Here is a 27,125-nt window from a genome sequence, read left to right on the forward strand (position 1 = left end):
TTGCACGGTATCTCAGAAACCTACTTACATTAAATAAGCATGCTGTAGTACAAAAATATTTACTGTAGCAGAAAAAGATTCCTTTTTATGTCGTGTTCAGAATTAGGTAAATAATACATGTGTCAGAAAGCTCATTTTAAACTCCCCAATGAAAACACACCTGAGAATTAACAGGACAGCCTAACAAAGAAAAGGGGGGGGAGGGGGAAGTATTGATGCAACACAGGATAAAACTGGGGGAAGAAACAAACAACCAACCAACCCACCCCATGTGGACCCTGAGTATGTACAGATTTAAGTACAAGTCAGAAGACACTGATAACACCATGTGCTGTAGTCAAGCATCCAGGAGACACAGCCATCCATGCAGCTCTGCAGCACCTGAGTGCTGGGCATCACAGCAAGAACTTCCATTCTTGTAACTCCCAAACTCCAGTGGCATTGGTGGAGGTGCTGGTAGCCAACTCATATCCTCATTGACAATTTATTGTCACCCTCCTAGAGCAGAGGGTACCTTACCCCAAACAAACCTTACAGAACACCAACACCTGAGCAACAGTGGGCTGGGTGATACTCCTCAGCCACCTTTCAACCAAGTATCCAAAATCAAATTCCAGTGTGACAACATCTGAATACTGGCATTCCAGCAGGATAACCAAGGCAAAGCTACCAAGGGTCTCTAAAATATTACACTTCTAATCACTTTTCATCTGAATTTAGCCATTCTAGAACTTCTAATGCAATAGATGAAGACTATTTCAAACATACATTTTAACTTTCTATTCAAGCTTTGCCGAAAACAGTTGCTATATTTTATGTGTGGTTTTTAATGTGTATCTATGGCCTATGTATTTTTATATGTGTATATATGGCCAAAGGCCATTTTTTTTCTTTGACTTAATTTGAATATCAGTAGTCAAAAAATATATACATTTCAGTGCAGTTTAACATAGCTCAATAGAAACAAGACCTTACATCCTTTACAGATTAAGTTCAAATATATAAAAGAAAAACAAACAGACACAGCCAACCAAAACTAACCCAAAAAAGCTACTTGTTTTTACCTACCAGTTCCAACAAGGATGTATAGATTCCCTTTCTTTCCAAGTGAGGGTGAATAAAGCAGCACCAAACAGCCCCTGTACCACAACAGCAAACACAATCTGACCCAAGCCATAAACAGGATTTGGCCCTACACGTATTCCCCATGAACACCAGCACTGCTGGAACTTAGTTACATTCCAGCCTGAAGGGCAGCTGCTCCATTACTTTTACAGTGCATAACATGTCCAGTATCCCCACCTAGAAAGAAAATCCATCAATGATCCCAATGAACTGGGAAGCTATTGAAGAGAACACACCCATATCAGATTCCAGAGGTAACGAGATCCCACAGGTGGCAATTCTAACCCTGGCTCTTGTGTAGATAAATCTATAAAGATATGAGGAAATGCTATTCGTACACTGATATTCCCCCTCTTCAAATCAGTGATGATCCTCTGGGATGAACAGGCAAAAGAAGGCCCTTCAGCAGCAGGGGATAAAACCCTCTTCACTAAAGAGCCATTCTACCCAGATCACCAGAAAAAGGGACAGAAAGGTGGAATGATGGCCCTTCTGAGGCTCAGTATCCTCAGCAGGCCCCAAGTGAGAAACCAGTCAGAGAAATCTGTCTGTAACTGCTTAATGAAACACCACAAGCAATAGAAGGGCAATCAATTGTTCTACTGCAAGATTCAGAGGAACTTTGTTTTGTTGCTCTTGCCAATATCCTCTGCCAAGCTGCATAAGGGGAGCATTATTATTTCTTACTAGAAAACCAAACTAAATGCTGGAAACCACTGCTGAAACATCAAATTTGAGAGGGTGACAAAACTGTGCCAACCTGATGTGAAATCCAAAGTCAGTAAAGCACAGAACATCCAGTTAGTTCTTGTAGGAGCAGAACAGAAAACAACTGTCCACAACCTGCTGCAACCCAACTATGTCACACCTGTCTTTTATCAGAAACCTTCCCACTCATTCCCACAAGTTACTGTTAGGAAGCTCACTTCTGAATAAATCAGGTATGAGAACAGATACCTCAAGTCATAAAATTAAAAAAAAAAAGGCTGAAAAACTTTCAGGAGTTCTAAACTGCTTTTATTACATTTGCATCTAATACAGACCAGTGGATTCCTTCCTCCTTGAGCATTCCCTCCAGCACCAGAAATTACACAATACATGCAGCCATGCATGCTTGAATTTTTTAAAACACATGTAGAAAAATCAAAACTCAGAATGCATCTGACATACTATTCAAGCTTCCTCATGTCTTCTGACAATTCTGCTATTACTTTTTGGCACTCTTTCCCTCTATTACCATGTTTTTATAAGGTAATTTATATAAATCTTCCATAAGATTACAGATAAAAAAAATCCATTTAACTGTTGAGTGCATCTTATACGAGTTCTACAATGATACATAATTTTCTAGCAACAAATTTCATATTCACCTTTAGATGTTAGAATGAAGGAAGACCTCCAAAGTTTTAGCACAAGTCTTCATAAAAAAATACATTTGTATTTTTTCCCTCTTTCAGAAGTTTTGAATTTTATGCTTCTCTAGGAATTAATATCTGATTTCATCTCCAGCTGAAGGTAGTTATTCTAAAGTATCCCTCCCTTTTCATATTTATTATCTTTGATTCCTCTCAATGGCTATACTGTCAAACATTAGGAGTGAAGAGATCTGTTTGGTGAAGCAGAATTCCCTAAAGCTGATTGCTGACAATGTGAGTCAGTGTCCACTGTACTCAATACATTTTTGTCAGCTAAACAATGTTGCTATAAACTGTGGTTTTTTATAGGATTTAATTCCACTGCCATGTCAAACTAACATTCATATCTCACAGTGAGTTCATTTTAAATAAACAAATAATATTCCCCTTCTGCCATTCTGCAGCTACTTCTCTCCAATGAATACATTCCATGCACCCACACAGTTTTCCAAGACTGCTCTAAAGGATGATCCAATGCTACTTTACATCTTTAGGTGCAGCAAAAATTGCTCTAGCAAGTATTATACCACTGTAGGTCCAAATCTGCAACAACACAACCTCCAGCCCTCTGCATCAGTTCTGTGCTTTGCCCCTCCTGAGTCATTAAAACACAAAAAGCAGGAAATAGCTCAAACCTCAATCACCTCACACTGTACCCACACTGATTTCACCAGCATAATTAAAAATATATACATTTCTTATTTTAAAAATTGGAATTAATTCAGTGTATTAATTAGAAAACCTTACTTAGAAGTCTGTAAGACCTTACATATTTTAAAAGTAAGGCGATTGTCTGCTTAGAGCTGTGGAAATTTATTCACTAAACAAACATAAATGCATGGTTGAGGTAGAACCTTCCAGTAACAGAAGATACAAACATTCTAGGGTGCTGATATAAAAAACTTATTTTATAGCAAAAAAACACAAATGTTGAAAGGAGAGGGGACTCACAGCTTCAAGCAACTCATCATCAAAAATATTTCATCTTGTCTGCTCCATTTTATCATTGCAAAAACAGTTAATCCAGGTAGTAATTCAAGCAAAGGCAAAGTCCTAAAGTCAACTTCAGTCTTTTATTTGTTCCTTTTCAGGACTTTTTCTGTTACTCCTAAAAACCAAGCTTCTAATCAGAAAAGGTTTGGTGCATTTACCAGCATTTTGAGCAACTTTGTCCCAGATATGCCAAACCAGATATTCCAAATTTCTAACATAAGATGACATAGTCAATTTGACCAAATTTGTTTGTTGCACTCAACAGCTTATTCAAACTCATCAGTACAGCAACACTTAGGAATGTGAGCTATTTCAGATTGCAGAAACCTCTCAGATATACCCATATTTAGGTTTACACAAGTGTATCAAAAACAGTATCTGCACCCACTGCTATTATAATAAAAAAAAAAAAAATCAAACTGTTCCCATAATAAACCCAAAAGACTAAATGGCACAAATATCATCCACCAAAGGAGGAGGAGGAGTAGAGCAAGTCTTTGACAAAAACAGTGACTTCTTGAAGCCCCAAAGGATGTGTAAATACTTAACACAGCCATCATGCCCTCCTGAGGAATAAATGCTTTGTGTGATCCAACACTGCATGGCACTCCCTGAACACAGAGAGTATATCCTTCTCTAAGTGTGATTTATTCTTTTCCTTCCTGGAGTGCTTAGCTAAAGTTCCAGCAGGCTCATTTTTTTAGAAGCACACTGATGACAGAGTTACTCTGCTGCAGTTCTGTTTATCTACAAGGAACACAGAAGCCTTTATTGTTAGTTCCCATCTCCTGTCTAACTATTGCATAGCTCAGAACTGCTTTTTCAGCATCTCTCAAATTCTACTTCACCCATTGGCTTTCGTGTCTCTGTAGTTGTGGCATTTCCTTGGATGTCAGCCACTCCCCCCACATTCACAGAGCAGCTACACCCAGTGTCACCCTCAAATCCCTGAGTTCCCAGTGGAAACAAATCCCTCTGTTTGGGATGAGTGTTGCTCTTATCTCAGACACCTGGTTTAGAAAGAAATGTGCAGGTTTTTTTACAATAAATTAAAGTATCAGTGTAACATTCAGTATCAGTAACATTCTACAAATCAAGCAAACTATAAAACAGCACCTTTAAACATTATTTCTATGCCAAACTTCTGGAGAAGTAACAGAAACATGTCTGAAGCCTTCAACAATACTTTAAGGGGTCCCAAAAATTTTGCATAAAACTTTAACCAGTATGCAAGGGTGTATACAGAGCACGGAGAGTTAAAGAAAGAGTCCAAATTTCCAATTACAACAAGAAAACTGGTCTTGTGCTGTAATTAAAAGTTTGAAGTAAGCTTTTTTTAAAGTGGTAGAGACAATAAAAAGTGCATTAAATACATGTCATGATAAAGAATAGACAGCCTCATTTAATATTTTAGCACCCTTTCTCATAAAACTACTATTTTATTATTTATAGCATGGATTTATTTTCAAGACATGTTTCATAACCCTGTACTTGGAGTTCCACTTTATAACTCAACCTATAAATAAGCAGTTTAATCCCAAGAAATTACATAAATAGTTTGGGATAGAAAAAACCACACAGATATGATGCTGAGGCTACCTGAATGAATTTATCCTTGAGAATATACCAGACACAGTAGAGACACTAAATTAAGAAGTAAATGTAAACAAGCAAATACAAGAAAAATAAACAATAGAGGGGAAAAAAGAAAGAAAATAGTGAAGAGCAGAGTTTGTGGGAGGAAAGAACAGAAAAAAAATCATAAACCGGAAAACATAATACAGAACACAGAGCTTGCCTCAAAAACATTTTTTCTTAGTTTGGTTTTTTGAGGGTTTTTTTTGTTAGTTTGAGCTAGCATCTCACTTTTCTCAGACAAAACACTTCAAGAAGTTTTAGACACATTTTTGTCCACTCCAAATGCAGCCCCTCCCAGCTCTTGTATCTGTGACTGAGATTTGTGAGCAGGTCACTGTTTAGCACAAAAGGTTCAAACAAGTTGCTCCCCAAACAGACAGTGACCTAAAATCACATCTTGGGCCTGAACATTTAAGCAACAGTAAGGGAGGAAAAGGGGTGGTGCCTTCCCATAGGATAAGGGGGTAGAAGTGCTGCATAGCCATAATGTAAAGTAATGTACAATTCAAAAGCTTTTTTCCTGGACTATGTGAAATACTGTACTTGTTGAACGTGACTTGGCCATCCCCACAAGATGTTTCACATTCTGTATTCTGAACTGCCTCCCCAGTGACCTCCAAGAGAGGAGATTTCACAGCAGCAATTCAATTCACCAGCGATGAAAGCCTGAATAGGACAGTGAAGGCAACGAGCAGAAGTTATAGCTCTATCTCTGAGAAGACAAACACTGCTTGTCAATGCCACCTAAGAGCTCAATATCACACATGGAACCCGCAGAAGCCCTGGATTGCAAACTGATTTGTGCCACCAAGCCCATGTCTGCACAGCACAGGGCAGCTTGGGAGGGCTCCTAAGCCAGGAGACCCAGTATAGGTACAGAAACACTGCAGCTGTCTTATACAAAAGACCACCTAGACCAACTGAGACAAAGTAAACCTCAGGAACATCAGTTGGTGAGGAACCTAAAATAGCTCCTGATACTCAGGGTGACTTATTCAACAGCAGCATGGGCATCTCCATAGGGCACTGCACTAATATAAAATTATCACTTAATAAAGAAAGGTACAATATTTACCACAGTTTCTACTCCAATTTTAGTAAGCTGCGTTTCTAAACTAACTGTGCTCTCTCCTAGTTGTTTTTTTCCAAGTCATCTTAATATTAAAATGCATTACAAAAAAGCTCCAATGGAGATTCATTCTTGCCCTTCCCCTTCTGCCTCTTTTTCCTCTTCCTCACTCTGCTGTACACAGAAAAAGCTTTTCATCAAACCATCTTTTAATGAGAAATGTGAAAATATACTAAGAGGTCCTGGGACTGCTCACATGAAACAGCCCTCTTTGGACTGTAATGGACTATTTAGAAGTGTTATGCTTTACTGATGCGCTTAGCACACAGTTAAGTTTCAGTTGCTTATTAGATCCCATTGAAAATAATGACTCACTGAACTGCTTAATTTAGAGCTTGGCCTACCAGGGTCTTCTTTTTTTTTTTCTTTCAGAAGAAATTAATCAAAAGTTCTAGGGAATCATTCCTCATTGCCCTAACTTGAAAAATAATTTGAAATCCCTTATTCAATAACTTGAAACTTTCTACAAGTTAAAGATATATCATTCTAAAGCACATAAGGCAAACATTGTCCTAATCAGCAAGGAGGACAAATCTTCCTAGGAATTTGAGATCAAAAGCATATGTCGTACAGAGTATCTGACACATTCAGAAATTACTTATGCAGTGCACACCTCTGCTTTCCATTTTTGTGTATCTCTGTGGTGTAATACCGAGTATAGGGAAATGCTTTATAAAAATGAAAATGCAATTGTCTGACCAATAAAAGGTATTCCTGTATGTAATCCCAGTAATAGATTTTTAAACCCTTAGCACTGCTGCAGTATTATGTATTCATAGTTATTATCTTGTCCACTTCCAAATCCTGAAAGGTTAGATTGTTTAAAGATTTGTTAGCTGTGAAATACTTAAAAAAGCAAAGTATTAAGCTCAAAGCTAATTGAAAAATAGCATTTTATCAGATTCTTCTTTGATATTATCTTGTAATGATTGTACTTAAGGTACCCACAATACTTCAATAAATAGAGAAATTAAAAATATAATATCTTTAGGGCTTTGCAGAGAATGTGGCTGTTAACAATTTATACTGCTTTTTTTTTAACCATTATTTTCTTATATTTCCCACAATGCTTCACATCAGAAGCAAACAGAAACTGAATGATTACCCCAAAGTGTGCTAGATGAACTGGAAAAAGTCTATTCAAACAAAGCTCATTAGTTTTGATACCTCCAGGGCTATGACAAATTAAGCGGCTGGTGAATATGCTTGCAGACAAAAGGATGATGCAAAATCTAGGGCTTGTGCTAGGCATTGTGTCAATAAATTCTACTGGAAAAGGTAAAAATTACAATTGAAGATAAAATTGAATCCCTTTAAGGAACATGTAGAGAATACATCATCCCTTTTCTTAAATACATTTATAAATGATTGTGCTATAAATAATAAAGGGGTGGCTTATTGTCTACTTTGAATGTACATTCTGATGGGTCAGTCCCAACCTCTGAAAAATTTTTCTCCAGAGCTGGTAAAAAGCACACAGTTTAGGCAGACTCTGAACTGCTTTGCCACGTTGAAAATGTGGCTGTACCACAACCACCACAGTTTGTGCCACATATTCCAACACCGAGTCCTGAACTGAGGGCAGCCACCACCAAACTTGTGACTGTACCTTTGGAGTGAAAACACAAGTGGTTACAAACCAAACCAGTGGGTTCAGCCCTGCTCCTACAGAACAGCTCTCTGAACCACACACCAGCACAACCAGAGGCCCAGGGGATCAGCTCAGAAAGAACAGAGAGAACAAATTCATCCCTGGATCATGAGATGCCTTTCCTGTGCCATCCCTGAGCCATCCTGGTGATGTGACATGGCTCTGCTCTTTGTGAGGCTTGCACTGGACGTGTTCTGAGGCCACGTGGGGAGTTTGAATGGCAGCACTAAACCCAAGATCCTTCCAAGACACTGTGAGCTTAACCTTGCTGCCTGTCAGCTTCCATTGGTTTTAATGAGAACAGGCCTGGAACTTTTCTAAGTTATAATTAAAGAGCAAATACTGGGAATTAATCACCAAAACACTGCCTGATGCCAGCCTTGTTCCTCTCACGTCCTTGTTTGTTACTTCCAGCCGTGATGACTGAGTCATTATGTGGGTGCTGTGCCATGAAATTGTCAACCACTCACATCTTTAATTTTGCTACTCTCATGCCATATCTGCTCCTTTACAGCCAAAGAGTATTTGGTCTACATATCAAAGTTTTACATGTTTAAAATGATCAGGGATCTGACCCATGACAGAAGCCATATTTCTACATGTTGCAGTCAGCGAGTCATTCCTGCAGGATAGTCTGTGCCTTAAAATTGCTACGAATTTGAGCTGGAAGGCAGATTCACCTCCTTTTATGCCACCAGGAATTTAAAGCCAATTCACAGCCTAACTAACCCAGGTTGCTACTGAATGCAGATTATTGCTTTTGAAATTCACTTTGCCATTTAATAAAGCCTAATTTTGCAAGCTTTTTGAGAATATCACAGAACTCCCTTTCATATCTGATGGATTATCAAAAGGTGTATTTGGCCAAACAGGCCAATTTTGCCTTCCCTAAACTCAGTGAGATCCTGTTACCCCCAGGGAAAGAAAACAATTCCTCTATGATTCTGTTCTCTATTTGGGAGACAACAATTTTAAAAATGTCTTTGAAGTTGTTTTTTTAAATGCATTATCAAATTATTTAAATAATTTTCTATAATTTATATAACAATATAAATTATATATAATAATATAATTAAAAAATATATATAAATTGAAAATATCACTGGTCTAAATTCTAACCAGAAAGATTTTTTTTTTAAAGTAGCAAAATATACATTTTTTTTCTGTACTCATAGGTCTTGTAAATATGTATCTATATTTCCACATTTAAGGTTAATTCTGTTATTTAAAATCAGTTTTAAAAGATGGGATATTTCCCTAGGTAGCATAGCTTCCAAAGGAAGAATTAATCCATTAACAAACATTATGCACAATTTGTTCTGCCAACAACAAAACAGGAACTTACAGTGACAGTATTTTCATGTATGAACACATTTCAGGGACCAAGACAATTACCTGAGGATGTGGATTGCAGAAAAGGGGGGAAATAATCAGTGCCTGTTTCTCAATAAATGAGGAGCCAGCCCTGTGTAGCTCAATTATTCGTTTCAAAATTGTACTTTCAAAAACTTTTCCAGGTGGTAGTAGTGGCAATAGTAAAGGATGAAATGACCTGCAGGGAGCTTGTTGATTTTGTGGGGTTCAGTAAAGAGCAGCTACAGCAGAGCTGTACAGAAGTGTGCTCTGACAGAATCAGGCTGGTAGGCAAGACCGTGCTGGCCTTTGAGACAACAGCTGGATGCAGGAAAATTGCCCACATACCTTCAATTGACTCAAAAAGCCTTGGGGAGATATAGGTGTGTCATGACAAATTCATCAGCAGCCTCTGGAACCCAGACTTTCCACTCCAGCTTTCAATTTCCCAGAGGAGCACCTCGTGACCAGGGTTCCATTTGCAAATAAACTCATGGTACTCTCTTCCCAGTGTCACTCTCACTCCCCTAATTTGTGTGCAGAGTAATGAAGCACCTGTCTTCTGGATTCAGCAGAAGTCATGCATTTTATGGGCTATAAAAGGAATCCTTGTTAGTAAAAGACCAAGTTAAAGGGAACACGAAGCTCTCAATCACAAAACAAGCAGGTTCCTTGTCCAGTTATTGTCAATTTGTGCAGCTTTAGCTGGGGCTACATCATGTGACCAGCAACAGGACTTTAATCCAAATCCCTGATTTGGGGAAGAATCAAGGGGCGATTTCTGGGGCCAGCATTTTTGCTGTGCAGTTCTGAGACATGACTGTATTTTCCATCTGTGCACCAGCCTAGAGTTCTCTCACACCACCACTGTCCTGTCACAAGTTGTCACCCTCTCTTGCTTCTGCCCCTGAGAGCTTTTCACTTACAAGTTAGGGAATAGCTGTCCTGGGGGACTTTGCAAAGTGGAGAATTTTAATAGGCAGTTCACTGGATAAAAATCTGACCACCAATATAAGGAGCAACATAAGTTACTGCAAAAAAAAAAAAAAAAAACAAAACAAATATCAAAGTATTCCACAATTACTTTAGTCAGAATTATTTGCTACTTCACTGTATCAGAATTAATATACACATGTACCTATGAAGGGGGAAGAAGAGAGAAACCATGCCATGATTTTTACTTCTACTTTAGAATTAGAAACCAAGAACTTTGGATATAAAAATTAAGCAGCCAAACACAAGCTGTGTGATTTCCACATATCCCGAATACAACTTTGGTTCCTCTCAAAATCAAAGTCAGAATGAAAGCCTCTGAAGAGTATCAAACTGAACCAAATCCCTATACTTGAAGAAATATATAACTTCTAGTCCCCTGAAGCTCAAAGCACACAAAAAGGTACAATACTGGGGTGGTGGGGAGATATCAAAAAACTATATTCTGTTCTCATAAGACTATATTGTAAAAAATCAGCCCACTGAGGTCTGGATTTCTGATATCCTGTCCTAAAACACACACTCAGTATGAACATAAAATAGCATGCTTTGTTCCTCACACATTTTGCAAAGAATCTGGAACCAGATTCCAGATTGTGCTCTTTTTCCTGTGCTCATTGTCACCAGTCTTGGAGGTTTTCCAGTCCAACTTCAGCCTCCACAATATCTACACATTGCCAAAATCTTCAAAATATGCCCTGGTCTGTCTGCAGTCTCTGAAGTGCCACTGAACTTGCCCAATCCTGATTTGCTGGAGCTGCAATCAAGGTCCTGTACACCTCACCTGCCTGTGCATTGGGAGTTTTTCCAGGACAAAAGTAGAGCAGAAGGAGACAAACATTTTTTCTTTGAAACATATACCACTTCCTCAAATAGAGGAAAAATTCTGCTTCATTTACTCTTAAAAGTAAAAACATGGCTTACCATTTTCTCTACTGACATTTCTAGGTTTCCCCCCTCTCAAAAAAATAACTTTGTTAGTTCTAGTAGATACTTATCAAGGGCTGATCTATTGAGATATTAGTTCAAATAATTATAATAATTCTCACTGTCCAAAAAAACCCAAACAAACCTCAAGATGCCTGTTGCTCATCTTGTCTCAGACAGCTCCTACCCCTAGTAGATAAATGACACTTCCTCCTCCATAAACAATGTAAATAAACCCAGCTGTTAACCTTGACAGCCTCCAGATCACAGAAGTCAAGAAGTTCAATGATGCTAGCTCTTAATTCTGCACTGTCTCACCCAGCAAGCTGCATTGCAATAGTTCCTCTCTATTCTGAAAGGCTAAAAAGTGCTGACCTGCTGAGATTGAAACCTCTAGTTTTACTTTTAGTTCAAATACACAGAACAGAGTTCTGTCTCAGAAACATTAAGAAAGATATCTAAGGACTTTGGAATTCCGAGACATCATCTGTCTCTCCAAATCATTCCTTTGGTTATCCACATTCCACCAAGTGGAGCTGCCATTTTTTTACATCTATTATGCAGTTCCTTTCTTATCATATTTCATTCTTCAAAACTCTATTGTCAACCACTTCATCATCTTCATTATAATCACTGTCAAGAGTGAAAAGCATGAAAGGCTTCAACTAACATCTTCCTAAACCAGCCCCATTTGTGCTTTGTAAGCTGTTGTGATCTCACATACCAGATCTAGGCTCAAGCAGTGAAATATCAAGAGCATAATTCTTGCAAATTTTTGAGTATCATAAAGTCTTACTGTGCATATCATCCCGACTGTTATGATGTTACTTCTGCCTTTTGATATGGCAATCAACAAACGTTTATATCCACATGTATAAGAGACATGAATAAAAGATGAAAGACAAATACAACAACACAGATATAAAAGTAGATCTGATACATATAAGCATTTAGGGTATGAAGTATATTTTTTTTCTGTACCATTCTGCCTAGTCCATCCAATCAAAGATAAAATCCAGTTGAAGGAGTGACTTCATCAATTTTCCCCAAGACATATTTATCATCAGAACTGAATTAGAGTAGGTCCCTTTTTTAATCTCAGAGTGATTTATGGCAATATTTCATGCTCCTAATCAAAAAGCACTCTCAAACTTTTGGGGAGACAAGACCTTTCCACTGAAAAGGTAACAATGCAGTCACAAGCAGAGTTGTACAAGGACACCAGAGTCACAAAAAGGTTCTCCTGGAACCTCCAGCCCCACCCTTCCCTCCAGCTCTGAGAAATACAAACCACAGAGGCAACAAAGGTGCTGGAGAGCAAGACCTCCACACACCCACAGACGTAGCTCTGCAAACCTTCCCAACAGATAGACCACAGACCACTGAAAAGGCATCTCAGTGTTTCCTGAACTAGGAGCAAAAGCCAAAAGGACCACACCATCCCACAGTTCTTACCAAAGAAAGTTAAATATTTAAATTAAATCATTTTTTTAAGCGTTTGCATAACCGTGAAATAAAGACTCCTTTTAGCAAGAGGATGTTATATGTGAAAACTCTCAAAAAATTGACTTTAAGGGACGTTATTTCTAATGAAGAATAAATTTTACATGCCTTATACAACACAAAGGTCAAAAGTGAGGTGTATTCCTACAGCTACCAAGGCTCTCCCTAAATAAACTAGTAAAAGTTATGAACCTCAGCAGGAAAAAAATATATATATTTCAATACAGAAGGAAGCTACACTGTTTGGCTGGAAAAAAAACCTAACCAAACAAAAAACAGAATTATGAAATATCCATTTATTAGACTCCCATGCCAGGCAGATCTTCAGACAGTTCTCACACAATCTAAGTTGCTGAACAAAGATAAAATGGCATGAAAACTCCTCCTACAGGCATTGCAACCGAAGTTCACCTTCACACTGATGACACTTTTTGTTTTCTCAAAACCATATAAAGATAATGTCATCTCTTCTGATACTGCCAATTCAAAACAGGACTTGCTGGAGAATTGCAGAGCAGAGACCTGCCAGATAACACTGATACTGCTGATTTTTTCTCACAGAAATTCTTCACATGAATAAAGATTTTTTTTTTTTTTTAATGGAGACTAGATATAAATACTGGAAGTGTTCTGAGGCAGGGGGGAAAAAAACCACAAACACAGAATAAACTCTTATATTTCTCCCATAAAAAGAACCATTTTGACAAGACCTTCCTTTTCACTCTTTCATCATGAAAAAGAAACAGAAATCCCAAGCAGTCCAGTAGATGTTGGTCTCTAATAGCCAGAAATCTTAGGTGTAAGCTGTGACTCCCAGCTTGAAAAAATATTTTTTTCAAACATTGATTCGAAATAAACAGAATCTTCTCTAGGTTCATACTCTTAGACACTGTGTGTTGACTGAAATGTAAGATGAGTAACTCCAAACTCCCATGAGCTCCTTCATTTCCCTTTCACCTCCCCCCAAACCCCTTGTCCTGGTTGGCCCTGGTTGCCACACCTTGGGTGGGGACAGCAGGGGGACAGACAACACTGCTCAGAGAAGCTGCTGCCCATCTCATGTGCCCTTTATAAGAATAAAATGCTAAAAATAACACAGCAGATAGAGAGATACACTGGTCCAAATCCATTTGCTCCACTCTAACAATTAGAATGATAAAATAAAACTAATTTTTTCAAGCTCCTTAAGCAAGGAATTTTTTGTATGTGGATATCCACCTAATGCACTGGGTCCTTCCTCAGGCAGTGGCTCAAAATAATTATGTGAACAGACCCTTAAATAACATAGATGATAGAAATAGGCAATTGAATTACTTTGGCATACTTGGTAAAAAAAAGTTAATATTAATCAACAGCTTTAAAATGCAACTGCCATTCCCAAAATCAAGAGGTCTTCAAGTAATATGCAGACCAGCAGTGAAAAACATGAAACCTTCTGCTCCAACAAGAAAAAGGTGAACAAGACAATTAAAATCAGTTCATGCTTCACTCTGACTGCTGGGAGAACCTTAGAAGCAAAGAACAAATGTGGCACTTTTAAACCCACATATGAAACAGCAAATTCATGCCAAAAAAAGTCCCCTTGTAAGAGAAGTAAACTTTTTGATATAATCATTTCCTATATTACTTAGCCCAACAGACAAAATCTCTTTAAAATGTCAGATTTGCAAATCCTCCTGGATTGGTGGTGGCAGGAATAAGTTTTTAGTTTGCATCTGAACTAGGATGCAATGGCAGAATTTATCCTTTTGTGAGTGTATTCTTCAGGTTTCTCAAACTGGAAATCCTTAGGGCATCTAAATTCATTTCTGACAGAAGCATTCACTTCCTTCTTAAGTCTCACCTGAGCAATGCAGCTCGACTTGGCACCAACACCACTTACCTTTATTCAGTTTTGCATCACCTGAGTCAGTAACAAAGTTATGTAAAGTCCCCCGTGGCTTGGTTTAGAGCCCTGTTATCCTGGGGAAAACAAAGATACTTTACAGTCTCCAAGTGTCACAAAAACTCCAACCAAACCAACACACACAAGAGCATCTCCTAACTTTAAAATAATGACTCAGATTTTGAAAAGTTTATTTTACTTTAGAAAACATGAACATTATTTTAAATTTTTTTTTCCCCCATATTTAGGCATCTCTTTCCTAATTTATTTCCCACACTTAATTTTTCAAAGATTAAAATCTTGTTTTGAGGCAAAACATATTGCTGGTTATTTCCAATTAATGGCGTCATCTGGAGTAAAATGAACTTTCAGGGCTCAAATGTGACAATTGCTTGAGAAAAACACTCTTTCCTTGCACCCTGGGTAACTTTTTTCTCAAGAGCACTTCAGTAAAATCTATACTAAAAGCTGTATAAGGACAGAGTGAAAAGGGGGTGAGCCAATGCATGCTCAGGCTGAGATACAGGGTTAAGGTCTGACTTGAGGAGCTGTGCAAAGAAGAAACCAGGAGGGGAAAGACAGGCCCAAGTCAGAGACATTTCTCATTCCATGTTTCATCCACTGACTCAGGCATTTTTTCACTGGCATCTTTAGGAAATAGGATAATTGATATTATTTCCAGCCTTTTTTTACTACAATTCTGTTAAAGAAATCTGGTTTTTAATCAACTTTCTCTATCACTACAATGATTATGACCACAGACAATCTGAGACAACAAACTGGAAGAAATTTTAAGCAACTGCTTTGTTCCTAAGAGACCTTTTGCCTCCTCAAAAGGATCTTATAACTTGCAATAATTGTCTTTTTAGTTTCAGCTGACCTCTTAGACCTGTACCTATATAAAACTCAACCTCTGTTTAGTATTACACCAGCTCATGTTTATGGCATGTTTAAACACAGTAATTTCTGTAAGACCCTGTTTAAAGGGAAAAGGGGAAACAGGTGTAACCACAGGATTACATTATTAACTGCTATTGAAGCCTACTGTATGGGAGAGAAGATTAATTAATAGATTACTATCCCAATGATATTAATCTACTAAAATATTTTGAAGATTCAAAAATTCCTATTTTCAGTCCACCTATTGATGTATGTGCAAGTGATTTCTATTTGTCTGCTGGTCTCCACTGTCATCATTGCTACTATGCAGATTTTTGCTCAAATTATATAGATTTGACCAGAAGAGCAGAAAGTTTCTAACTCTGGTGTATTTGGAAACTTACCTTAATAAAAATAACACATAAATTTAACGGGGGGGGGGGAGGGGGGAATAACTTGAGTGGAAATACTTCCACAAATCTGACTTTTCTCACATTAATAGCATGAATTTAAAAGCTGTGGTCCACATATTCCCTGCTCTGATGTGAATGTTTTTTCCAAGGATAGGACTCCTAACATTACAAATTCTAGTCTAAAGGGGAAATAAGGCAAATTCATATGCCCTTAGAACCATCTAAACCTCTTTTTTTACTCTATGTAACACAATATAAACTGCACACATGCAGAGTCACAATCCATCTTTCATTTTAATTGTCAATACTTGAAGCTTCTCACTTCTGGAACATAAAACCCCTCCATAATTTCACTGGGTAAAAGGGTTTGGCAGTTAGAGACCACCATGGGAATTAGAGTTCAACTTTTGTTTGGATTGTTTGGTTGTGGGGTTTTTAATGCCTGTGCTGCCATGAATTAGAGTCAGAAAAGATACATCAAACAACCTTGTTTCCATTCTGCTAAATATTTTCCCCATTGAGTTGATATAAAGTTATTCTGAATGGATTTCTTTTCCCTCCACTGAATCCATTTACTACATTTAAATGCTTCACGATGGAACTTCTGTCCAAAGTTACACAAGTTGCACATCTTCCCAAGCTCTTTTTTAGCCTCTCAGCAATGCTGTATACACAATTTAGCAGCCTCAAGCAGCTTTGAGCTGAGAAACAACCCAGGAAGCAAATTGTGTCACAGGCAGTGACAATGACAGTACAACAAGGGTTTTCTGCATCATGTATATGCACAGAGTTTTAAAAATCTGTCTTCTATTGCTACAAGCCCACCTCCTCCATACAGAAGGAAATGCTGTATTTGAAACTAGAGAAGCCTTTCCTCTACCAAAAAAAAGAAATAATCCAGAAGTAGTAACACAGCATTTTGTGCAGTATTTGCTCATTCAGAATACAAGGGAGAAGTCCTGGTCTTGCTGCTGTGCTTGAAATTTATTGGCATGCCCAGGACCCAGCTGGGTTGATCCTATTTGCTTTTGGAGAGAAAGAGAAGGAATAATAATAGAAATAGCAGTAATAATAATAAAGATTCAAGCAATCAAATGAGGGATGCTACATTTAATGAAATTTCACCTCATCCAAATGGATTAACTCATTGCACAAAAGAAATTCTTTTAGGTCAGCATACACTTATTTACACAATCTGTTAATGTATACATTTAAACCTGAAACCATTTTTGGTGCAAATATTATAGAAAATACAATTCTTCGGTTCAATGATTCTGATGTTTATTCTCTTGCTTAAATAACCATGACTTACAGGCCACTTTTTTCAGAGATGAATATACATTATAAATATAGAAGAAATATGGCTCAGCAATCCAAAATTGTACCTACTGGCAAATGTAACAAAGTTTAGGTGTGTTTGGTTTTGTTTCCACAAAAAAAAGTCAAAAATATATATTCTAAGATTATACAAAATAATTTCATCAAATTTATACTGATGAGTCAGAAGTTAAACATTTCTATATTTTTATGCAGAAAGATTAAAAAATTTTGGTGTTTATTTGGGTTTTATTTAAAATTTTTTGGCACTATCCCCTTACCAGCTAGGTACTGGAACACCTTACTGGACCTTTATTAGTATAAATTACTTCTCTTTGGCAACCAGAAGTTATATTAGCAAAGAGTATCATCATATACTTCTGTGCAGGTATCCATCCTAAAAAAAAAAAAAACTTACTCTCTATTTCAGCTATAATTCCTAATATAAACTGCTCACATTCACACAGACTCCTTAAACTGGTGCAGAAAGAAAATGACACTTTTTACCCAAAAGCATCAGAAAATTCAAAAATTCAAAATTTACTAATATTTTTGCATATAGGTCCCTAGCACCTAACCATAATCTTTTAATGAACATATAACACAGATATATTTCTTCCACAATAATTCAAACTACTACTAATAATGTCTTATTTTCAATTAGATAAAGGCTGTCATATTTTAAATAGAAGGTAGATTTTCCTCTGCTATTTCCATTCATTTTTCCTAACAGCTTTAGTTCTTGTAAATTTTGTAACACTGTAACCTCTGTCAAATAAGAAGGATCTGATCCTCATCTCTGATCTAAATCAGTGTAAATCATTGTCTGTTAATAACAAAATTCAGCTCTTGCATGTAAAATGCATAAAAGCAGCTCTATTTAGCATCAGCTGCTGTGATTTTAGCTGCAGGTTTCATGTTTTCTTCAGAAGTGTCACCAGAAGAAACAGAATGAAAAAATTCCAGAGCTTGAACTCTTGGTTCAAAGTGTTCAAGGAGATGATCACACACAGATAATCCCCCACTATTCATTACCTTTAAGCATGCCAGTTTGCCCCAAGCACATTTAGGTAATTTACTCAATCATGGCCTAGAAGTTTATTTACAAGAGGTATTTCAGGAAAGTTTGGGAAATTTTACTGGAATTACTATAGCATGCAAATTTAGACTCATGGGCCTACAATCAGTTACTAAATCCATAATTAGACATCAAAATAGAGCTGTAAAACCTTCAAGTGTTTAGGACACACCCAAATTATACATTACAACCTCAGAGGAACTTAAGCTTGCATTTAAATTTTTGCAGTGTCCAGCTGGGGCCTTTGCTGGTTGCCCTCTCTTTTTAAGCCCATTATGCCAAGGAAAGCTTAAGGCAGCAGCTCACCACAGCAACTCCATGGGAATGGCTGGGGCAAGGATCTCCACTCAGAGGTTTCCAGCTCCTGAATTTCATGCCACATGCATTTGTGTCTGAGCAACAGAATTTTTTCCTAATCTCACCAATACTCATCTCTTCATAACTTGTCAAATGGAAAAAGCACAAAGCACTCAAGCAACAACAAAAACAAAACAAAACACACCACCAACACAAAATCTCTGAAAAGTTTTATGTTAAGTGTGAACAGCAGCTAAAATTTAGCAGTAATGCAACTATCTATAGCTATTCAAACAGAGAATCTGAACTCCACTGATGGCAGTGACAGGTCAGTAGTAGCAAAAAGGGAGTTTTCAGTAATCATTAAAAAGCCATGTAATACAATGCTAAAATGACCCTCCTCCTCCCCTACTACTGGCCATGTAAACAGGGCCCTCTTGCATTCAGAGCAAGTAGCTGAAGCTGCCAGAGCAGCAGGTATGGAAAACAACCAGGTCCTTTGCAAACCTATATGGACAGCATTCATCACAAGCAGTAACCACCCTGGTTTGCTCTGACTTCCCTGATCTAGAGAGTAGACCCAAAAATAATACTTCAGGTATGAAGGACAGAATTAATCTAATCTAAATTTCAGTTATTTTAGCATGCAACATCCAAGTCTCAGCTAATTAGACCTCCATACAGGTCCATGGAGAGCAATGGGTATCAGGGAAAGTCACCTGCTCAGACATTTGCTATAGGCAAGGCTCCTGTCTTCCTGTTTCTCCTAAAAATGTGTCCCAGAAGCCAAGACCCAGTATAAAAGGCAATATCTAAATATCTATATTCTACTCCAAGTTTGAGTTATAAACCAAGCTACATTTTAATGTTAAATTATTATACTTTTATTTATACTATTTTATTAATGCTCGCCAAAATAGGTTCTGAATTGAACTCCAGTGTGATAAATTCTCATTACTCCATGTTTACATCATTATGTAAATGTGACTGTGCCTACAGAATGGCGTAACTCAGAGCCCTTCCAGATACCACTCCTAAGATACCTCATTTTTATATAGTTCAGGTGGAATATCTGCTTAGTTTGCATTATATGCTGCGTATTTTACCCAAAGACATATTGTAAACAGTCATTAAGTGAAATGCCAAAAATGCTAATATCTAGACTACAATATATAGGGAGAAGAAAACATGCTAAACTAAAGGAAAAAATATTCCAGGCTGTGAAGTGTAACAAAAAAGGCCCATGATGACAGTTTCATCTGAAAATAGCAGACTGAGACATATTAAAATTGGTTTATTGTCTCCCTAATGAGGCAATGTATGTAAAGCCCCAAATACTCTATAATCAAAGTTACCAGCTAGTGTAAGCTTTGAAAAACAAGAAGCAAATCTATAGCTGATAATTAACAACTTCCTTCATTGTTGACTACACAGGAAGGAGAAGGGTGTTTTTACTGCTGCTCTTCTCTGCTTTAGTGCACGATGCTGCTGCAAGAGCATGGTCTGAACCCGAGCTCATAACACAGGAACTGCTTCATTTTTTCCCCAAAACTCATGAGAGCTTCAGTCAGGAAGGTCTACTTTTTGTAACCTAAAATGCTAATGCCATTTCTTTAGTTAGAATTAGAATATTCTGCATAATTATAACAAACCATAAGGTTTTAAGGTTATCTGTAGTGTCATGAAGATATCAAGTTTTTCTTACCAGAGTCTGTTTGCCCAGGCTATGTATAACTCATCCTTGTGCAAGCATAAATCCCTAAATGCTGCTTATCACACCTTAAATAATAAAAGGAAAAAAACCACACAAGCAAAAAGCCCCACACCACCAAACATTTGTACCCCACCAATAGAATCTATTCAATAATGAAAGAGTGAATCTAAAATAAACGTCTCCACTACCTTATTCTCATTCTTCCAAATTCCAAACAGAGGTTTATAGCCACATTTTTCTGACCACACTGGAAAAATTAAGAATGAAGATGACTTGTCCAACAAAGCCTGTAGAAGCTGCAATACCCAGGTATATGGTAAGAACACACAGAGGACAGAAATGATTTGCAGAGATATTTTATTTGAACCCATTTTCTTCCCACTGAAGGGCAACACAACAATCACTTGGACTCCAGCCTCCTCACAGGCTGCTACATCCAGAGCATCTCTTCATTCAAATCAGCTACTAACACTTGACTTTTATCAGTGTTCTCTTTGAATGTTTTCACAGCCTCAAAATCATACATGAACCTAACAATTTAACCAAAACATGGGGAACAGGATGTGAGCCACTGATTAAATTAACTATGGGGGAATTTTTTTCCCCTTAAGATCCAAGGGTTTTCAAAAATCCAGAGTTCTCTCTGGCTGTATACTCCTAGCTGGACGTATTCACTGCTGTGACAGGTTTTATACTTTGCCTTAAAACACCTCATATTTAAACTAAGTTTTCAAATGTGCCTACATGCAAATCAAAATACTACTTACTCATTTGCCCAGGGCAATAATTATATTTTATAAACTTGTCAAATATCCTTTGTTTCTTAATCAATCTTCATAGCCTGTGGCAAACAAGCAGGTTTTGTGACTTCTAAAAGTAAAATTTCAGGACTATTTCTAAACATTGATATTAAAGAATGTGCATGGTCATATCTACTGAGTATTTCAAGGCTCTAATGAAAACTCTAAAACATTAAAAGATAGCACAGGAAACTTAAATAACAAATCGACCAAATCCAAACTTAAAAATCATTTGGTAAACCTCAGAACATTTGAATAGCTACTGAAAACATCCCTTTCATTACTGATGAGAAATAATAAATTAAATTCTAATACAAAAGCTTATCCTTGAGACCCAGCAGTGCTCAATGAAAAAATAATGGCATTCCCATGCTCCTGGCAATGAAACCTGTACAAGTCTGAGCTTTGGAAAGCACAAACTATAAAAAAGAAATAAGCCACATATTCAAAAAACTCACATCTCCATTAAAACACACACGCATATATAAAATGTATATACATACATTCAGTGCTGGATCTGGCCATTATTAACATTAGAGCAAATAATGCCCTCATACTGTAAAACTGCATAAGATCAATGCCTATTAATCCAGAGTTATGACCAAGTGATAGCACACCTAAAACTCTGTCATCATGGATCCTTGGATACTTTCATATTCTGGATACCATCTAAACAGATTACTTCATGGATCTTATCATCTGCACTTTCACAGACCAAGCTCCCTCATGTTTATAACCCTGACTCATATCCATCACCATTTGGGAGCAAGTGTGTATCTTTCCAGGGCTTCATAATTCCATCTGTCCTGCCTGAGATTTCCTGAAGTACAGATAAATTCCACTGAATAACACGGCAATATGGGAAATGTATACATTTAGAGCAGCATATGGAAAAGCAATATTTAAAAGTACTTCTCATGCATTAAAAATATACTGTGATTTAGAAACGAAAAAAATAAACTAAGGAGGAGGAAAACATCATCATTAGACTACAAAAATCTATGGCAAAAGTTTAGGATTCAGATATAGGCTCAGTTGAGTAGAATATTCTGCAACAGTTTATTCCTTCAAGAGTATGTCCAAAGTACAAGAGACCATCTGTACAAGAAAACATGTATGGAATACACTCAGAAAACAAACAAAACACTCCAGTCCCTCCACCCCCCTCCAGCTGGCCACTCTGGTTCTTTTCCACACAAGGAAGGAAGTGCTGGCTGGCAGCACAGAGTCCACAGTGTGGTATCGGGCAGCTGATGCACAAAGAATCAGCAGAATGAGCAGAACCTTTCTTTTACTGTTTCCTGGGCACTCCTCTTGCCTGTACTACACATAAACCCAGCATTTAAATCCTAGTGGGGACAAACAGATTCACTGCACAGTCCACTGTTGGCTGTTCTGTGATGTTTGCAGAGCTACCCATACAGCCTTCAGTGCAAGCCATCCTCAGTTAACACCTGTCCTCTGTAAACAAACTTAGCTTTGCACACCCATCCTTTTGGCAGAATCAGAGTCCCTGAGGTTGGAAAAGACCTCAAAGATCAGAGTCCAAGCTGTGCCCCATCCCCACCTTGTCCCCAACCCAGAGCTCTGAGTGCCACCTCCAGCCCTTCCTTGGACACCTCCAGGGATGGCCACTCCAAACCTCCCTGGGCAGCCCCTGCCAAGGCCTGAGCACCCTTTCCATGGGGAAATTCCTGCTGCTGTCCAACCTGAGCCTCCCCTGGCCCAGCCTGAGGCTGTTCCCTCTCCTCCTGTCCCTGTTCCCTGGGAGCAGAGCCCGACCCCCCCGGCTGCCCCCTCCTGTCAGGGACTTGTGCAGAGCCACAAGGTCCCCCCTGAGCCTCCTTTGCTCCAGCCTGAGCCCCCTTCCCAGCTCCCAATAAGGGAGGCAGAACTGGACAAAATCCTCAAGGTGGCTCACCAGTGCCAAGCTTTTTTTGGCAGAAGATATAGATACATCCTTTACACTGTTCAAATAACATATCTTTTATAAAATTTTTTTCCAATCAATGTCCAATTTCCCAGTTACCACATGTGTGGAATACTGAAGAGAACTCTCTCCCAAACAGTTTTAAATAAAGTACAATTTGTTTGGGGATTATTTTTAAAGCAATTTCTGGTTTTAAAACAACCAAACACTTCTCAGCCATATTTTTTTACCTGGATTTCCTAAACAGTACAATGAGAAAGCCTGATCAATAAACATACTCTCATGAGAACTTGTAAAACGCTTTCCAAATTCATCCCCTGTTGTCTTGGACTCAACTCTCAAGGAACATAGTACTTAATAGACAGTAGGGGCAAGAAATGCTGAGGGAAAAAAAAGAAAATCAAAACCACACAAACAAATCAAAAACACACCCATTTTTATATCAATCCCTAGGGATTCTTGCAATAAACTTTGAAATTTCTGAAAATACACCACCACCATCCCCCAGGAAAACACCCAAAATTCTATTTTGTCTGTTGTGATGTCACAAAAAATTCAAACTTCATATAAACTGCAAGTTTCATTCATTCAGCCTCATAGCATTTTTTTTTTCTACTGTTGTGTTTTTTGGGGTGATCCAGTCATAGTTAACATTGCAGGTAGCACTGTATCCAAAGCAGTATAAACCTTTACTGGCACAAAGAAATTGCAAAGCAGGAAAAAGCTTAAATTATTGCAGAAATAAACCTAGAATATAAATGGTGCTATAAAACCCTACTTGTTTCAGCACTTTTTTTTTTGTACTGCACTGTCACTATCATGTGGCAATCACAGGAAATCTATTCTTCAAGAACAAGCTCTTAGCCACTCTTGAAGAGCTAAAAATGCCTTTTTTTCCAGATGGCCTAATGATAATGGCTTTTCACAGATCAGCTGCAAAAGTTGGTTGTTTTGTTCTCACTTCAGTTAAGTAAAATTCCAGAAATGCCACAGTCAAGCTAATTTCAAAGAAAACAGATATAATGAATACAGAATCAGGGGACTTGTCAAAACTGTGACTTCGGTAGAAATGCTTTATTCAGCTCTGCAACCACCAAACCTCATGCTGTGAGGTCTTGCAGAACTACTTCAGCCAAAGGCATGACCTCTTAGGACTAGGACCAAGCCTAGACAAACACACAGAGACCCCCACTGGGAGCATCCTTTCCGTCAACTGACCATCAGGTCAGCATCTCTACTGAATCTAAGTTCTGCCCTGAAAAGGAGAACATGAGGAAAAGGAGCATCATGGGTTTAATTACAGATCAGTAATTGTGGAACCAGTCTCTAAGAAGTGAGGGTACTTCCCTACAAAACTCCAGTCAGATAGCAGCTGTGGGAATTTACACCAGGAAAGGCCTGAGCTCTGTTGTGCTCTCGAGCCATTTTGCCCTCCCTCAGCAGAGATTCCCAATGCCAGCATCTTTAGACCCAACTTCATTTCTCCAGAGAGGAGAACAGAACTAAAAAGAGCACTGGAGGCAAGAAACCAGGATCATCAGAAGCATAAGAGTACAGGTCATAAATTGCCAGCTTCCAGAAACAGGGAGTACAAATTTGGGAAAATATAACCCTACTTGTGCTCTGCAACTTCCACTTCTTCTGTAAATCCTTCAGCAGCCAATGTCACAAAAAGGACAGTGTCCTAGAAGGCTTTCAGTCTGCTGTGCAAGAGTTGTTCTAATGATCATAAATCTGAAGGCATAAGGGAGCCCTGCAGAACTGATTCCCACTTCAGGAATTTCAGCTGGCCACATGCCAAAATTAGCAAACTGAGATCACTGGGTTTGATTTGAAGCACCACACCATATACCTTTAAAATACCCTATGTTACACTTCTTGACAGGCATTTCTAGACTCACATCTGTCTATTACAAATAAGAAACTAAAAAAAAAAAAAAAACCAAAAACAAACCAAACCACACAACTCAGAGAGCCTTTGACTTCAACAGAAACAGGATTAGTTCATCCTACCAGCACTTGGTTGAAAAAATCTTATTGAATGACTATAGTAATAAATTGCATTTAGATAAAAAATGACTGAATTTTTTAAATTGGAGTAACACACACAGCAATGAGGAGAACTCAGTACATCAGAGGTTTAATACACTTCAAGCACAAAACACAAAATGCATTTTGTAAGCAAAAAGTAAGATTTTTCTTATGTTCCAGAAAGCTTAAACCACACACACACCCCTTATTTTCAGTCCAAAGTTTCCACTACTTTTAAAAAAATAATTTTATTTGATTCTCATTCCATCAAATCACCATAGTTATCATAAAGAAACTTAACTATATTTTTACCTGACTTAAAACACACAGCTCAATATTTCACGTCAGACATAGTAAAGTCGTATGAACCCAGTACAGAATGTTAAAAGTAATAATCAGAATAACTGATTAGAATATTTCAAGAACAAAAATTTTAAAAACAAGTTTGCTATTCCTATTAATTCCTTCTCTTTATACTGAGATGCTTTCTGAAAGCTTTATAATAAAAATATAATCTATTAGAAATACCCAATCAGTGAAATTCAAATTGTTTTTAATATATTTTAAAATGCTGTTTGTACAGTCTTTAATGAGAGTCAATCCTATTCATGCAGAATTTTTAAAACATGTAATGTGTTTTTTTCCAATCCACCCTGTTCATGTACATGTTTGCTTGCTTAAGTATAAAATCACATCACTTGTTCCTTACAGTTTTATCATTAAGCACACTTTAAGTGCCTGATACCAAGCACAGTCACACATAGGAAAAAAGCAGAAGTAAAATTACACTTCAGCTGGAAGATTCCTTCCCTGAAAAAGGATTTTTTCCCCAAAAAATATATAAATGAAGTATTATATAAAAGTATATAAATGAAATTCATATCTGAATATACTTGTAATACATCAGTATTTTCAACAACAAAATGCAAAGGCAATATATTATACCAGACCCTAATCTAGGACAGGCTGAAGCAGTAAAAGATTCCTGGCAAAATGAAGAAAGCATAAAAGATGCTGAAAAACAGCAGAGTTCTGCAAAGGCAAAAATCAGTTTAGAAGGACTTGGCCCAAAGCAGGCTCTTCAGAAAGAGAGAGCTGGAACATCTCAGCCCACCTGTGCAGCCTGAGAGCAGCAGCAGCTCCCCTCCAAAGACAAAGCAGGAGCCTCATTTTTGAATTGAATTCCGTTTCTTCCTTGCACACATCACAAGTTCTCTGCTTTTGCTCGCCCTCTCTCCTCTCAGAAATGTTATTTTAACTTCTCATCATAAAAAGATATGATTCCAATGTTTATACTATGAGCTACATTTATCTTTAAGAGCAAGATGTTGAGTTTAGCTCTAATGATGAAAAAAGCCTTTTAAAAGGAAAACTCATCACAACTCATTATGGACTATAAAGGCCACAATTTAAGGATTCTGTAACTCCAATGATGATCATTTTAAAGTAGATTTATAGCAGAAAATAGTTAGATACTTTTACTTCAGTTATAATTTTCCATTTTGTAATTTAACACTCCTTTAGTTTATATTTGCACATTAAAAATATAGCTTGAGAAGTCCATCATTAAATACTTTTAATAAGTGCAATAAATAAATTTTACAGTGTGCATAAATCTAAGAACAAAACACAGCTTAAATTGTTAATCTTACACTTTTTCTCATTAATTGCAATACATAAACATATGTTTTATACAAAGATATTTGCTACAAAATAAGTATAATAAATACAGTTTACCACATGTATTAATCTTAATAGTTACAAGCTGTTAATCTTATATATTAGGTAATAATTTGCAATAAATAATTGTTTATTATCTTGATGTCTGCTTGTCTTGGGTTTTAGCAATATGCAATAAAGAAATGCAATTTTGAATAATTTGATTGTAAGACTGCTGGGAAAATACTGTAAGTTATAATTAGCTGAGGGAGGATGTTGTTCACTAGATGAACTATAGAGATATAGTTCAATAACAGAAACATGCATTATTGCTAACATAAATAATTTAAAAAGTTAACTTCAGTTTCAAGCAATAAGATTTTTTTTAACTTAAA

At 37.4% G+C, this 27,125-nt stretch overlaps 1 long non-coding RNA gene across 7 annotated transcripts in view; it reads right to left on the reverse strand.

Moving 5' to 3' along the window:
- LOC138117018 (uncharacterized) overlaps positions 1–27,125 on the reverse strand; it is a 211,362-nt gene that overhangs the window by 169,871 nt on the left and 14,366 nt on the right. For 6 of the 7 annotated variants that reach the window (XR_011154459.1, XR_011154457.1, XR_011154460.1 and 3 more), the window contains exon 2: positions 14,610–14,689. The exons of the other annotated variant lie outside the window; for it this stretch is intronic. This is a non-coding gene — a long non-coding RNA (uncharacterized lncRNA). The remainder of the gene's footprint in view (positions 1–14,609; positions 14,690–27,125) is intronic. 7 annotated transcript variants of the gene reach the window in all.

This window comes from Aphelocoma coerulescens, chromosome 11 (assembly GCF_041296385.1).
Source record: "Aphelocoma coerulescens isolate FSJ_1873_10779 chromosome 11, UR_Acoe_1.0, whole genome shotgun sequence".
Classification (NCBI taxonomy): domain Eukaryota; kingdom Metazoa; phylum Chordata; class Aves; order Passeriformes; family Corvidae; genus Aphelocoma; species Aphelocoma coerulescens.